This window comes from Ranitomeya variabilis, chromosome 5, assembly GCF_051348905.1.
Source record: "Ranitomeya variabilis isolate aRanVar5 chromosome 5, aRanVar5.hap1, whole genome shotgun sequence".
In the NCBI taxonomy this organism is placed as follows: Eukaryota; Metazoa; Chordata; class Amphibia; order Anura; family Dendrobatidae; genus Ranitomeya; species Ranitomeya variabilis.
This window is the reverse complement of record NC_135236.1, coordinates 155,016,196-155,030,609: the sequence shown is the minus strand read 5'-3', so window position 1 is coordinate 155,030,609 and position 14,414 is coordinate 155,016,196. Positions and strand designations below refer to the sequence as shown.

The 14,414-nt window shown below is 46.9% G+C and overlaps 1 protein-coding gene across 1 annotated transcript in view; it reads left to right on the top strand.

Moving 5' to 3' along the window:
* The first annotated feature begins 1,675 nt into the window (after positions 1–1,675).
* The window catches only part of LOC143775378 (kelch-like protein 25), a 49,457-nt gene continuing 36,718 nt past the window's right edge, over positions 1,676–14,414 (top strand). Inside the window, exon 1 of the mRNA XM_077263440.1 lies at positions 1,676–1,783. The gene's annotated coding sequence lies outside the window, so the exon portion shown is untranslated. The remainder of the gene's footprint in view (positions 1,784–14,414) is intronic.

The window sequence follows — 14,414 nt, the reverse complement described above, 5'->3', positions numbered from 1 at the left end:
CATACTAGAGGTTGTAAATTTCACAGTATAGATAAGCTTTGTAAGAGAATGTGAAATAATGAGCGCTTGTGCGCATGTCTGCAAATGCATAACTCTTTTTCTTTATAAAGGAGGGGTAAAGCCCAGAGAGTCAGACGCGCTCCTGAGCTTCCCCTGTATATGATCACACAATACTTTGTTTGCGTGTCATTTACCTGGAAGCTTACCTCCAGTAAGCCAGGGACTGAGAAGGACTTAACAGACCCCTCAAAATGACTTCAAATGAGATGTGGTCCCTAAAAAAAAATGGTGTTGTAAAAATGAGAAATTGCTGGTCAACTTTTAACCCTTATAACTCCGTCACAAAAAAAAATTTTGGTTCCAAAATTGTACTGATGTAAAGTAGACATGTGGGAAATGTTACTTATTAAGTATTTTGCGTGACATATGTCTGTGATTTAAGGGCACAAAAATTCAAAGTTGGAAAATTGCAAAATTTTCAAAATTTTCGCCAAATTTCCATTTTTTTCACAAATAAACGCAAGTTATATCGAATAAATTTTACAGTTAACATGAAGTACAATATGTCACGAGAAAACAATGTCAGAATCGCCAAGATCCGTCAAAGCGTTCCAGAGTTATAGCCTCATAAAGGGACAGTGGTCAGAATTGTAAAAATTGGCCCGGTCATTAACGTGCAAACCACCCTTGGGGGTGAAGGGGTTAAACATGGAGGATACAGACTTCAGCACGAACCATATGGGTAAGAAGAATCTCAAGACTAGAGACTGGAGACTAAGCTCATGACCAATCATGACAACATGATTATCATGATTAAGGGAGCTCAGTCTCCAGAAACGCGTTGGATTCTTACCCATATGGTTCGTGAAGTCTGTATCCTCTATGTTTAAAGTTTGTGAATAAAGAAAACTCTTTTTTACGGATTCGGTGAAGCTGGACATTCTCTACTTTTTAAGTCTATGAGAGCCAGAACGATGTCACAGACTTACACGGAGAGTGTGACCGTTACCTCCGACGTCTGGCCAGTCACAAGATGGCGGCGCGGGACCTGAGCAGCACTAGTATCACACCGGGGGCAGGGCACTCACATTACTTGCACCACTCCAGCACTGACATAACCCGCCCACTGCAGCGCGGCTGGAAGAACAATTCTCGGGACATGAAATGAGTTTTCCATCCGCACTTTTTTATACCATCGTCAGCCTGTACGTTATACAGATACAAGGAGGACTATGGCGTCACAAGACAATGACTAATCCATTCTCAGGCCACGGTCACACGTTCAGTATTTGGTCAGTTTTTTACCTCAGTATCTGTAAGCCAAAACCAGGAGTGGGTGATAAATACAGAAGTGGTGACGTGTTTCTATTATTCTTTCCCTCTGATTGTTCCTCTCCTGGTTTTGGCTTACAAATACTGATGTAAAATACTGATGTGTGACCGTGGCCTCAGGATGTAATCATCACCCGCGGAGTCTGCCGGCGCCCAGTGACAGCATTCCTCTAATCTCCCAGCATTCCCCGGGGTCCCCCCTCCACCTCCTGTGCTCTGGGTCCGGACTCTGAGAGCAGCCGCCCACAGCGAGGAAACCTCACTACTCTGATTCGCTGTTGAAGATGCGGCACCGCCCCCAGCTTCCATGCTCTGTGCTGATTGGCTCTTTCGTCCTGTCACTCTCTCCGCCCCGCTGTGAGAACTAGTTTGTTTGCAGGCTGGCTATATTGTGCCGTGCATTACCTGGCTGCAGCTTTGTGCCGCGGGCACCGCCGGGCAGAGGACGCAGGTGAGGAGCCCGGGGATGTGGTGACTGTGCGCTCTCATTTATATGCATGCAGCCTCAGGAGAAGGCGGCAGACACGAGCGGACTGCGCTCACTGACAGTCCATGTACTTTATAGAGGATGTGACTGGCTCAGGACTGGGGGGAGACGTCTGACAGGTCATGGGTTAATGAGAAGTAGTAGGGTTACACGTGTGTGGCTCGGGGTGGGGGCAGAGTGTCATGCCTGGCACTGGAGGGGTTACCTGGGTCTTGGTGCCCTCTCCGTGTCGTGCCTGGCACTGGAGGGGTTTCCTGGTCTTGGTGCCCCCCCCCCCGTGTCGTGCCTGGCACTGGAGGGGTTACCTGGGTCTTGGTGCCCTCCCCTGTGTCGTGCCTGGCACTGGAGGGGTTACCTGGGTCTTGGTGCCCTCCCCTGTGTCGTGCCTGGCACTGGAGGGGTTACCTGGGTCTTGGTGCCCTCTCTGTGTCGTGCCTGGCACTGGAGGGGTTTCCTGGTCTTGGTGCCCTCCCCTGTGTCGTGCCTGGCACTGGAGGGGTTACCTGGGTCTTGGTGCCCTCTCTGTGTCGTGCCTGGCACTGGAGGGGTTTCCTGGTCTTGGTGCCCTCCCCTGTGTCGTGCCTGGCACTGGAGGGGTTACCTGGGTCTTGGTGCCCTCCCTGTGTCGTGCCTGGCACTGGAGGGGTTTCCTGGTCTTGGTGCCCTCCCCTGTGTCGTGCCTGGCACTGGAGGGGTTACCTGGGTCTTGGTGCCCTCTCCGTGTCGTGCCTGTCTCTGGAGGGGTTACCTGGGTTTTGGTGCCCTCTCTGTGTCGTGCCTGGCACTGGAGGGGTTACCTGGGTCTTGGTGCCCTCCCTGTGTCGTGCCTGGCTCTGGAGGGGTTACCTGGGTTTTGGTGCCCTCTCTGTGTCGTGCCTGGCACTGGAGGGGTTACCTGGGTCTTGGTGCCCTCCCTGTGTTGTGCCTGGCACTGGAGGGGTTACCTGGGTCTTGGTGCCCTCCCTGTGTCGTGCCTGGCACTGGAGGGGTTACCTGGGTCTTGGTGCCCTCCCTGTGTCGTGCCTGGCACTGGAGGGGTTACCTGGGTCTTGGTGCCCTCCCTGTATCGTGCCTGGCCCTGGAGGGGTTTCCTGGGTCTTGGTGCCCTCTCCGTGTCGTGCCTGGCTCTGGAGGGGTTACCTGGGTCTTGGTGCCCTCCCTGTATCGTGCCTGGCACTGGAGGGGTTACCTGGGTCTTGGTGCCCTCCCCTGTGTCATGCCTGGCACTGGAGGGGTTACCTGGGTCTTGGTGCCCTCCCTGTATCGTGCCTGGCACTGGAGGGGTTACCTCGGTCTTGGTGCCCTCCCTGTATCGTGCCTGGCACTGGAGGGGTTACCTGGGTCTTGGTGCCCTCCCCTGTGTCGTGCCTGGCACTGGAGGGGTTACCTGGGTCTTGGTGCCCTCCCTGTATCGTGCCTGGCACTGGAGGGGTTACCTGGGTCTTGGTGCCCTCCCCTGTGTCGTGCCTGGCACTGGAGGGGTTACCTGGGTCTTGGTGCCCTCCCTGTATCGTGCCTGGCACTGGAGGGGTTACCTGGGTCTTGGTGCCCTCCCTGTATCGTGCCTGGCACTGGAGGGGTTACCTGGGTCTTGGTGCCCTCCCTGTATCGTGCCTGGCACTGGAGGGGTTACGTGGGTCTTGGTGCCCTCCCCTGTGTCGTGCCTGGCACTGGAGGGGTTACCTGGGTCTTGGTGCCCTCCCCTGTGTCGTGCCTGGCACTGGAGGGGTTACCTGGGTCTTGGTGCCCTCCCTGTGTCGTGCCTGGCACTGGAGGGGTTTCCTGGTCTTGGTGCCCTCCCTGTGTCGTGCCTGGCACTGGAGGGGTTACCTGGGTCTTGGTGCCCTCTCCGTGTCGTGCCTGGCTCTGGAGGGGTTACCTGGGTCTTGGTGCCCTCCCCTGTGTCGTGCCTGGCACTGGAGGGGTTACCTGGGTCTTGGTGCCCTCCCTGTGTCGTGCCTGGCACTGGAGGGGTTTCCTGGTCTTGGTGCCCTCCCCTGTGTCGTGCCTGGCACTGGAGGGGTTTCCTGGTCTTGGTGCCCTCTCCGTATCATGCCTGGCACTGGAGGGGTTTCTGGGGTCTTGGTGCCCTCTCCGTGTCGTGCCTGGCCCTGGAGGGGTTTCCTGGGTCTTGGTGCCCTCTCCGTGTCGTGCCTGGCACTGGAGGGGTTTCCTGGGTCTTGGTGCCCCTGCCCTTGTGACAGCAGTGTGTACCAGAGATTACACTGTGTTAGTCCCTGGCTACGTAGAGCGTTTGTTGGACTATAAAGAGATCTCAACTTTTTGATGACCACTGCGGTCAGAATGCATACACTGATTAGTTGGACAGCAGCTGTCACTCCAGATAAAATTTACTCCATAGTACTACAAAAACTCTGTAGCCCTGGCCTTAAAGGGGATGTCCAAGATAACGAAAAACTGCACATAGGCAATACGACAGGAAAAACAATGTATACTCCCCAACTGTTCCAGCACCATGCCCCCAATGCTCCCACAGCTCATTTCTTTGGTTGCAGAAGTAACGGTCCACATACCCCACGTATATGTGCTGGGCCCACTGCAGACAGTCGCTGGCCTCAGTCATTTATGACCATATACCGTTGAGGCCAGTGATTGGCTACAGATATCATGTGATGTTTACATGCGGAGATGTCTACAGCTTTTTCATTATATTGGACAATAGCTATAGGGTTAATGGGTTATTCATAAAATAGTAAGTTATCCCTAATCTGTGACCTAATCTGTGAGATAACAACAACTTGCTGATCACTGGGGGTCTGTCTGCCGGGACCTCCAATCAACCTGAGAATAGGACTCTGGAACGCGAGGACCAAGGGATAGAGCCTGGTCTTGAGCCTGACCCGACCTCTGCTCTATCCATTACCTGTGGGACTGCTGGAGAAGGTGGAGTACAGACCGTGTCCTGTGCACCTCCGCTCTCTGCAAGATAGGGGTCTTCAACTCACAATTTCCACCTTTCAGAGCCAGATTCTTGGCAAAGCTGAAGGTGCTGTGTCCAGACCCCAGCAATCTGTAACTTATCCCCTGTCTTACTGTTAGAGGATAACTTGCTTTCTTGGGATTAACCCTTTAATATTTTGTGACAGAATATTTTCTATTGAGTTGTCAGAATTCAGATCCAGTCACTATATAGGTTCAGTTCACACACATCCACCATTCAAGAAGTCTCTGAAAAGATGAAAATTACCTTTCTGGTCCATGGTGGATCAACCATAGATGTGTAAGAACGAACCCTTATGAGGGCTGGTTCATTGTCTTTGGAAAGTGGGTGGAGTTCAGCAGGAGTGGGTGTGGCTGAGCACCATCCGAGACATTCATGATAATTATATGCCGCAAAGTCCGAAATGAAGTCCAGTCCGTGATTAAAGGGAACCTGTCACCCCCAAAAATCGTATCTGAGCTAAGCCCACCAGCATCAGGGGCTTATCTACAGCATTCTGTAATGCTGTAGATAAGCCCCCGATGTATCCTGAAAGAGGAGAAATAAAGATTATATTATACTCACCCAGGGGCGGTCCCGGTGCGGTCTGGTCCGATGGGCGTCGTGGTCCGGTTCGGCGCCTCCTATCATCTTACGATGACGTCCTCTTCTTGTCTTCTTGCAGCGGCTCCGGCGCAGTCGTACTTTGTCTGCCCTCCCCTACTCTTTCGGTGAAGTCTGAGTCTGGCCCCTACACTTTCGGCGAAGCCTGAGTCTGGCCGCACACATTAGATTGCTGTTGACATAATGATGCTTTGGACGATTGTTTTGTGAACAGCCGACTCTCCCATACACAGGAGTGCTCGATCGGGTCAGCGCTCCTGTGCTCTTTTTGAGAAAGCCGCTGACTGAAATGTCGCCTGGCGACTATTCTCAGGGAAAACTGTGATCAGGATCGGACGTGTGTCTGATCAACATTTGTCCCCACCATCAGTTGGCTGGTATCCCCACACATAATAGATTTTTCAGCAGATTCCTTTTCCAGTTTTGTTCCACCACTTGGATCGGTATGGACTTGCACTTAGGGCCCAATTCATTAGCACTGGCATTTTACACTCCGTATTAAAGGGGCTCTTTGGATTAGGATGCACCAAATTAAGAGGTGCACTCTGTTTAATGGATCTTGCACATCTTCTCTGCTTCGTGCACCTCGCCAGAAGTGCTGCTTTAGTCAAGGACTAGAGTAACATTTCTGCCAAAAATCAAAATTATGAGCACAATTCCATATTGCTGAAAAAATATGCAACATTTCAAAGTGTTTCACGCCAGTTTTTTTGGCCAATACTTTGATGAATCAGTGCTTTACTGGCACACAGCTTATCCAGGACCATATACAATTAAAGTGGTTCTCCTCTACAATTAAAGGGGCTCTCATGTTATTAGAGTGGCAAAATTGCAAAGATTTGCAACTTTGTGATTTTACCTCATATGAAAAAAATCCTTCTGTTCTCAAGTACAGAGGGATTTTCAATTCCCTAGTTTACAGCTTGTTGCCTAGGTTACCAGACACCCCTGTGATCTATCAAAGGTGGCTGGTTTCCTAAGAAAAGAGTGCACTCCTGTAAGCTCTCTGCTCTGAAGCTTGCAGGTATCCAGCTTGCTTCATTGCCCCTGCCCTCTGATGCGGTAGGCAAAGCTGCCTCTGCTGGACACATGGCAAAGTGCACAGTATAGACCAGCTGCTGGTGCAAATTGTTAGTCTATGAATGTGGCTGTGAATTTCGGTGTTTGCAAAGCTGGTGATATTCAGAAACATGTGGGGCATAATAGAATAGTATAGGTCAGAGAATCTGCACTTGGCCATTATAAAGCAATGGAAAGCTGATGAAGTGATCCCTAAGGGAGCATTTACACCACCATATTTTACAGACCTTGACTAGTTAACACTAGCCGACCGCACGTGTCCTGCCCGGAGATAACAGCCTTGTACATATACGGTATATGAGGCTGGTAGGACAGATCGGGATACCACACACGGAATGCACCCTCATGGTGAAAGGGCGCTGATGGAAATACTCAAGGATTTACTCCCCAAATATTAGTTATTTCGTCACCTAGTATTCAGCTGCTCCCCTTTACATATTGAATATTAGCTAAATGCAAAACTTTTTGGATCCTGGATAAATAATGAAGGCAAAGGTCACTGAGAAGTTAGAAGAATCTTTGCCCCCTGCTCTCTCACCATACTGTTCTAGGAAGAAATCTGTCCTGGCTGACAGTATGAGAGCGCTCCTCTCCCCAAATCCTCCCCACCCAGGCTATAATCACAGGGCAGACCAGGCAGTCTGCGGTGAGCCACCCTCTGGCCATGTAAGAAGATCAGTAGCTTATATGTGCCATACATCGAGACAATGGGAAGCCAGCTGCGCTGTGTGAATTGGTGTCAGGGAGGGGATGTGCCCCAGGCACTGGAGTTAATGCTGTACTACTTGCACTATGACAACGTTAGAATTAAAATATTTCATTTATCATTGTTTCCTTTATCCAATTGATATTTTTTCTTTAAATAAAAAAAATAAAGGGGTTTTACCAACATCACAATTTATCCTCTCTCTCCATAAGGTCGGACCCCCTCCTCCCTGCAGTTCTGCTGTACTTTGCTTTCTCCGACAGTCCCATAGACCATGAATAGAGCAGAGGCTGAGCCCCTTTCCTGGGATCTCTGGGAGCCCCAGCTATCCCTGAGTTATTCCTCATTCTTTCCTAATTCCTTGCTGTTGGTAAAAATCCTTGTTAATAGTTTCCATCAGTTTAGGAATACATCGTCTGTTGGTAGAAGAATCATTTTGATTAGTGGCGGAAACTGGGCAGTTAGTTGTTGGGTCTCTGAATGACAAATCCATGCTTGTCAGCAGACCTCTCCCTGGAATAAGTGCTTGTCATCTCCCCGTTTGTATGATGTGCTCCAAGCAGACAGACTCATTGATTTCTTCTAAATATGAGCATGGTATAGATGGAAATAATTGGAGATATTTAATATTTATGCCCTGGCAGATTCCTTGGAGAGTTCCATGAATGGCTTTTTATATTGAGTTTCTATTCCTAATAGATATTTTGCAGTTTGTATATTGCTGCCATTTATGGGTGGTCTCGGTAGATCTGTGCTGTCATCTGAACACCCCACAATAAGGTGGCAGCACTTCTGCTATGACTTGGTTCCTTTCTGATTTTTATTTCTTATGCTTTGCTTATGTAGCGCTATCATATTCAGCAGCAGTTTAGACATGATCATCGCTGTCCCCAATGGGGCTCACAATCAAGATTCCGTGTTAGTATGTCTTTGGGGTGTGGGAGGAAACCCACACAAGCATGGGGAGAACATAGAAACTCCTTGCAGATGTTGTCCTTGGTGGGATTTGAACCCAGGACCCCAGTGCTGCAAGGCTACAATTCTAACCACTGAGCCACCGTTATTTTTATTTTCTCTGCTCTCATCCATTGGCTATCCCAGATATTCCAGTTCAGTGCCAATGGGGCGAGTGCCTTAAAGCACCACTACAGCAGTGTTTTATTGCAGCACTGGAGTGGCGCTTCTAATCTAAGGTCCCGGACCCATGTCTTATACTTAACCGCCACTGTCTTCACCAGGTTCTGACCTGCTGGATGGCTCCAGTGTTTGCTGGAGCGTGCCGGAGGCCACTTTTCAATGTACATCTATGAGAAAATCGTTCTGGCTCTCATAGACCGCATTGAGCGAGTGTGACCTTTGAAGGTGTATTGCCATCTCCAAGATCCTATCCCAATATGTAGTAGGTGTAATAATGTTAGCAAATCACTCCAATTAGGCTGGGTTCACATTGTGTTATAGGTGTCCGTTAGACGGACTACGTTACACCGCGGCATAACGCGGTGTAACGTAATCCGTTAACGCCGCCATTAAGTCCTATGTCAGACGCATCGCTAGCGCATGCCCACAATGGGACGTGGGCTGCAGCATTTCCGGGTCCGTACCTGCTAGCGCAGATAGAGCATCTGCTAGCTCTGTCTGCGGCAGCGCAATGACATATCGGCACTTGCGTTAACAGCAGCCCGTTAATACATGTGTTGAACGGTCTGCTGTTAACGCAATGTGAACCCAGCCTTATAAATAGTATAGTTTTTCTGCTTTGCTATGGCTCTTTTTTCAGGTGCAGGCATTGCAGGACCTCTTTCATTTTACAGTGAATGCAGCTGATATCTGTATATCAGAACTATGGACTGTAGATATGGATCAATTATAACTGTGATACATTTTAAATGTGTCCGTAAAAAAAAATATTGTCTGCCCATTATTTTTTGGTAAGCAATCCAGAAAAAATGATGCTTAGCCATGCCTAGGTAACTGCATCCACATGTTGGCATCTTCCATAAGTTCTTGCAGCCGTGCAGGGAGGATCCCTGGCAAAAAAACATTGGTGGAGGTAGACATGGTCTTGTAAAACCTTCTTCACAAGCAATGGGCGTAGATCAGGGCAGAGTAACACCGGGATAAACGGAGTGCTGCTGTTCTGCACGAAAATGTGTTCATGGCCTCATATCCTTAGAGATTACACGAACCTCTGATACTATCCACCCTGTCAGCAAAATGGAACTACCGTACTCATAAAGGCCCATTTAGATGGCAAATTAGCATTTGTAAGAATGTTCGTTCCCAACTATCAGGTTGTTTAGACTGACATAAAAATCATTGTCGGCAGCACATTGCCCCATGTAAATGATCATTCTTCCCCATACAGTTTTCTGACACTTGTGAATGGGCCAGTGAACGACTACCAATGCACGTGTATAATTAGGTCAAGAAATATTTGGATAGTGACACAAGTTTTGGAATTTTAGCTGTTAACAAATACAAGTACATGGAGTGAGGTTGCACCCACTAGCCGGGAGTATGTATAACTCATACATACCCTCCGGTCCTGAATCCTATATTTCTGGACCTGACTGTAGCTTTAGACAGAGTAACAACTATTGGTTATAGCCTCTTCCTGTCTACTTGTATCCGTTTCTGTAACATGGGAATACCTCTTCCTATAGAAGAAAAACTGTTAGGGTATGTGCACACGTTGCGGATTTTGCTGCGGATTTTTCCGCAGCGGATTTGGAAAATCCGCAGTGCAAAATCACTGCGGTTTTCACTGCGGATTTTCACGCGGTTTCTTCTGCGGATTCCTCTGCGGGTTTTCATCTGCACTTTCCTATTGGTGCAGGTTGAAAACCGCTGCGGAATCCACAGAAAGAAGTGACATGCTACTTCTTTTTTTCCGCAGCGAATCCACGCGGAATTTTCCGCAGCATGTGCATTTCGGTTTTTGCTTTTCCATAGGTTTACATGGTACTGTAAACTTAGGGAAAACTGCTGCGGATCCGCAGCGTCAAAACCGCTGCGGATCCGCAGCAAAATCCGCAGCGTGTGCACACACCCTTATTATCCATATGATTTTCTAGATGTTACATTTGAGTGAATAGGAACTTATGAAGGGGATGTTAAAAATCCGCTTCTCCCTGTATATACAGTGGCTTGTGAAAGTAGTCGTCCGCCCCTTCACATTTTGTTGTTTTGGAATGTCACCTTTTTTTTTTTTTTTTTTTTATTAGGTTTTGCATCAGATCATGTAAAGAACATGTCTCTGCAGCTGTGAATATTTGGTTTTATTTTTTATTGTGACGCAAACGAATTGGACAAAACAACTAAAAACTTCAGTGTGCATAACTGTTCGCTACACTAAAGTCAGGACTTTGTAGAGCCTCCTTTTGCGGCAATTAAAGCTGCAAGTAGCTTTGAATAAGTGTCTATGAGCTTTTCACATCCTACCGTTAGCATTTTCCCCATTCCTCAAGGCAAAACTGCTCCAGCTCCTTCAAGTTAGATGGTTTCCTCTGGTGAACAGCAATCTTCAGGTCTGACCACAGATTCTCAATTGGATTAAGGTCTGCGCTTTGACTAGGCCTCTCCAAAACATTTGCCTGCTTCCCTTTAAACCACTCGAGTGTTGCTTTCGCAGTATGCTTTTGATCATTGTCTTGTTGGAAGTTGAACATCCGTTCCAGTCTCAGATCACTGACAGACTGAAACAGGTTTGCTCAAGAATATCCCAGTATTTTGCACTATCCATCTTCCCTTCGATTCAGATCATTTTCCCGGTCCTTGCTGCCAAAAAACTTCCCCAGAGCATGATGCTGCCATCACCATGTTTCACTGTGGGGATGGTGTTCTTGGGGTGATTTGTGTTGGGTTGGTGCCAGACATAGCATTTACCTTGGTGGCCAAAAAGTTCAATTTTTTTTCTCATGTGACCACCACACCTTCCTCCATAAATTTGTGGAATCTGCCATATGTCTTTTAGCAAACTCAAAATGAGCCTTACAATTTTTGTGTCAGTAAATGCTTTTTTTTCTGCCCACTCTTCCTTAATACCACCTGTATGGCGTATACGGCTTATTGTGGTTGTGTGGACTGATACTTCAGTCTCTGCTTGGGAACTCTGACGCTCCTTTAGGGTTACCTTTTGCTCTGTGTTGCTGAGTTTTGGTGGTTGGCCCGGTCTTGGCCGGGTTGTTGTGGTACCTTGTTCTTTCCATTTGATGATAATGGATTTGATGGTGCTCTGGGGGATCATCGGAGATTGGGATTATTTTTATTTTTTTATAACCCAACCCTGACTTGTACTTCTCAAAAACTTTGTCTCTGACTTGTTTGAGATCTCTTTGGTCTTCATGGTGGAGTTTGGTTATTGGTGCTGATTAATTAATGGTCTTGCAGCCTTTGTGACCTTTCAGAAAATGTGTGTATATACTGACAGACCGTGTGACATTCAGATTGCACACAGGTGGACTTCCTGTCACTAAGTATGTGACTCATGAAGATAATTGCTTGCAGCATAATTTTTTAGGGTCTTCATAGCAAAAGGATTGAATACATATGCACAAGCCAATTTTTAGTTACTGTATTTGATCCAATACATTTTAATTTATACCTATATTTTCTCACTTCACCAGCTTAGACTATTTAGTACTGATCACACACAAATCGGATTACAAAAATATTTAAACACAGGTTGTAATTTAAAAAAATGGGTAAAGCCAATGGGTGAATACTCTTGCAAGCCACTGTATAACTCTCCTGTGGTATCTCCTATGATGAGTGTTTTTTAGATCCTCGGTGCATATCTTGGATCTGCAGTGAGATCTTGTCAGGTCCATTTCCCCAGGGCTGTTTACATGAGGTATAATTTGTAGCACCCAGCACATTCTCTATGGTCCAGGCCTCGCTGGCACGTCAGGAATGTGCTGCTGTTTGGGACTCGGGAGGAATGTTCCTCGCCTGCCTGTTACGCATCCTTATTTTGCTGCCTCCAGCATGCTTTTTTTTTTGGTGTATTGTTGGCTTGCTTCCGGTCCCTTTTTTTTTTTTTTTTAGCACACGGGATAAAGCAATGGCCTTTAGCATAATATGAGACTGGATGAGTCGTTACAGCATTTTTATCATCAAAGCCATTAATGGTCTTGTATTGTTCTCTGCTGTAGATAGGTGACAAATGGCTGTATTCATAGAATGGTAGAGTTGGAAGGGACCTCTTGGGTTATCTGGTCCAACCCACTGCTCAAAGCAGGATTCATCCCAGACTGATGTCTGTCCAGCCTCTGTTTGAAGACTTTGGAAAACCTCATTTAAGGGTACGTGCCCATGATCAGGAATAGCAGCGCTTTGGACATAACGCGCTTTCAAAATGGTGTGTTGTACAGTACAGTGGGTTTACGAGCCGCAGAATGTTAACCCCTTAAGCCCCGAGGGTGGTTTGCACGTTAATGACCGGGCCGATTTTTACAATTCTGACCACTGTCCCTTTATGAGGTTATAACTCTGGAACGCTTCAACAGATCTTAGCGATTCTGACATTGTTTTCTCGTGACATATTGTACTTCATGATAGTGGTAAAATTTCTTCGATATAACTTGCGTTTATTTGTGAAAAAAACGGAAATTTGGCGGAAATTTTGACAATTTCGCAATTTTCCAACTTTAAATTTTTATGCCCTTAAATCACAGAGAGATGTCAAGCAAAATACTTAATATGTAACATTTTCCACATGTCTACTTTACATCAGCACAATTTTGGAACCACAATTTTTTTTTGTTAGGGAGTTATAAGGGTTAAAAGTTGACCAGAAATTTCTAATTTTTACAACACCATTTTTTTTTTTAGGGACCACATCTCATTTGAAGTAATTTTGAGGGGTCTATATGATAGAAAATACCCAAGTGTGACACCAGTCTAAAAACTGCACCCCTCAAGGTGCTCAAAACCACATTCAAGAAGTTTATGAACCCTTCAGGTGTTTCACAGGAATTTTTGGAATGTTTAACCCCTTACTGACCTCGGACGGGATAGTACATCCGAGGTCAGCTCCCCTGCTTTGATGCAGGGCTCCGCGGTGAGCCCGCATCAAAGCCGGGACATGTCAGCTGTTTTGAACAGCTGACATGTGCCCGCAATAGCGGCGGGTGAAATCGCGATTCACCCGCCGCTATTAACTAGTTGAATGCCGCTGTCAAACGCAGACAGCGGCATTTAACTACCGCATCTGGCCGGACGGCCGGATATGAGCGCATCGCCGACCCCGGTCACATGATCGGAGGTCTGCGATGCTTCTCCATTGTAACCATAGAGGTCCTTGAGACCTCTATGGTTACTGATCCCCGGCAGCTGTGAGCGCCACCCTGTGGCAGGCGCTCACAGCACACCTGATTTTCTGCTACATAGCAGCGAACAGCTGCTCGCAGCAGATCGCTGCTATGTAGCAGAGCCGATCGTGCTGTGCCTGCTTCTAGCCTCCTATGAAGGCTATTGAAGCATGGCAAAAGTAAAAAAAAAAAAAAAAAAAAGTGAAAAAAAATGTGAAAAAAAAAAAATATATAAAAGTTTAAATCACCCCCCTTTCGCCCCAATCAAAATAAATCAATAAAAAAAAAAATCAAACCTACACATATTTGGTATCGCCACGTTCAGAATCGCCCGATCTATCAATAAAAAAAAAAGCATTAACCTGATTGCTAAACGGCGTAACGAGAAAAAAAATCTAAACGCCAGAATTACTTTTTTTGGTCGCCGCGACATTGCATTAAAATGCAATAACGGGCGATCAAAAGAACGTATCTGCACCGAATTGGAATCGTTAAAAACGCCAGCTCGGCACGCAAAAATAAGCCCTCAACCGACCCCAGATCATGAAAAATGGAGACGCTAAAAGTATCGGAAAATGGCGCGTGTTTTTTTTTTTTTTTTTTTTAGCAAAGTTTGGAATTTTTTTTCACCACTTAGGTAAAAAATAACCTAGTCATGTTAGGTGTCTATGAACTCGTAGTGACCTGGAGAATCATAATGGCAGGTCAGTTTTAGCATATAGTGAACCTAGCAAAAAAGCCAAGCAAAAAACAAGTGTGGGATTGCACTTTTTTTGCAATTTCACCGCACTTGGAATTTTTTTCCCGTTTTCTAGTACACAACATGGTAAAACCAATGATGTCGTTCAAAAGTACAACTCGTCCCGCAAAAAATAAGCCCTCACATGGCCAAATTGACGGAAAAATTAAAAAGTTATGGCTCTGGGAAGGAGG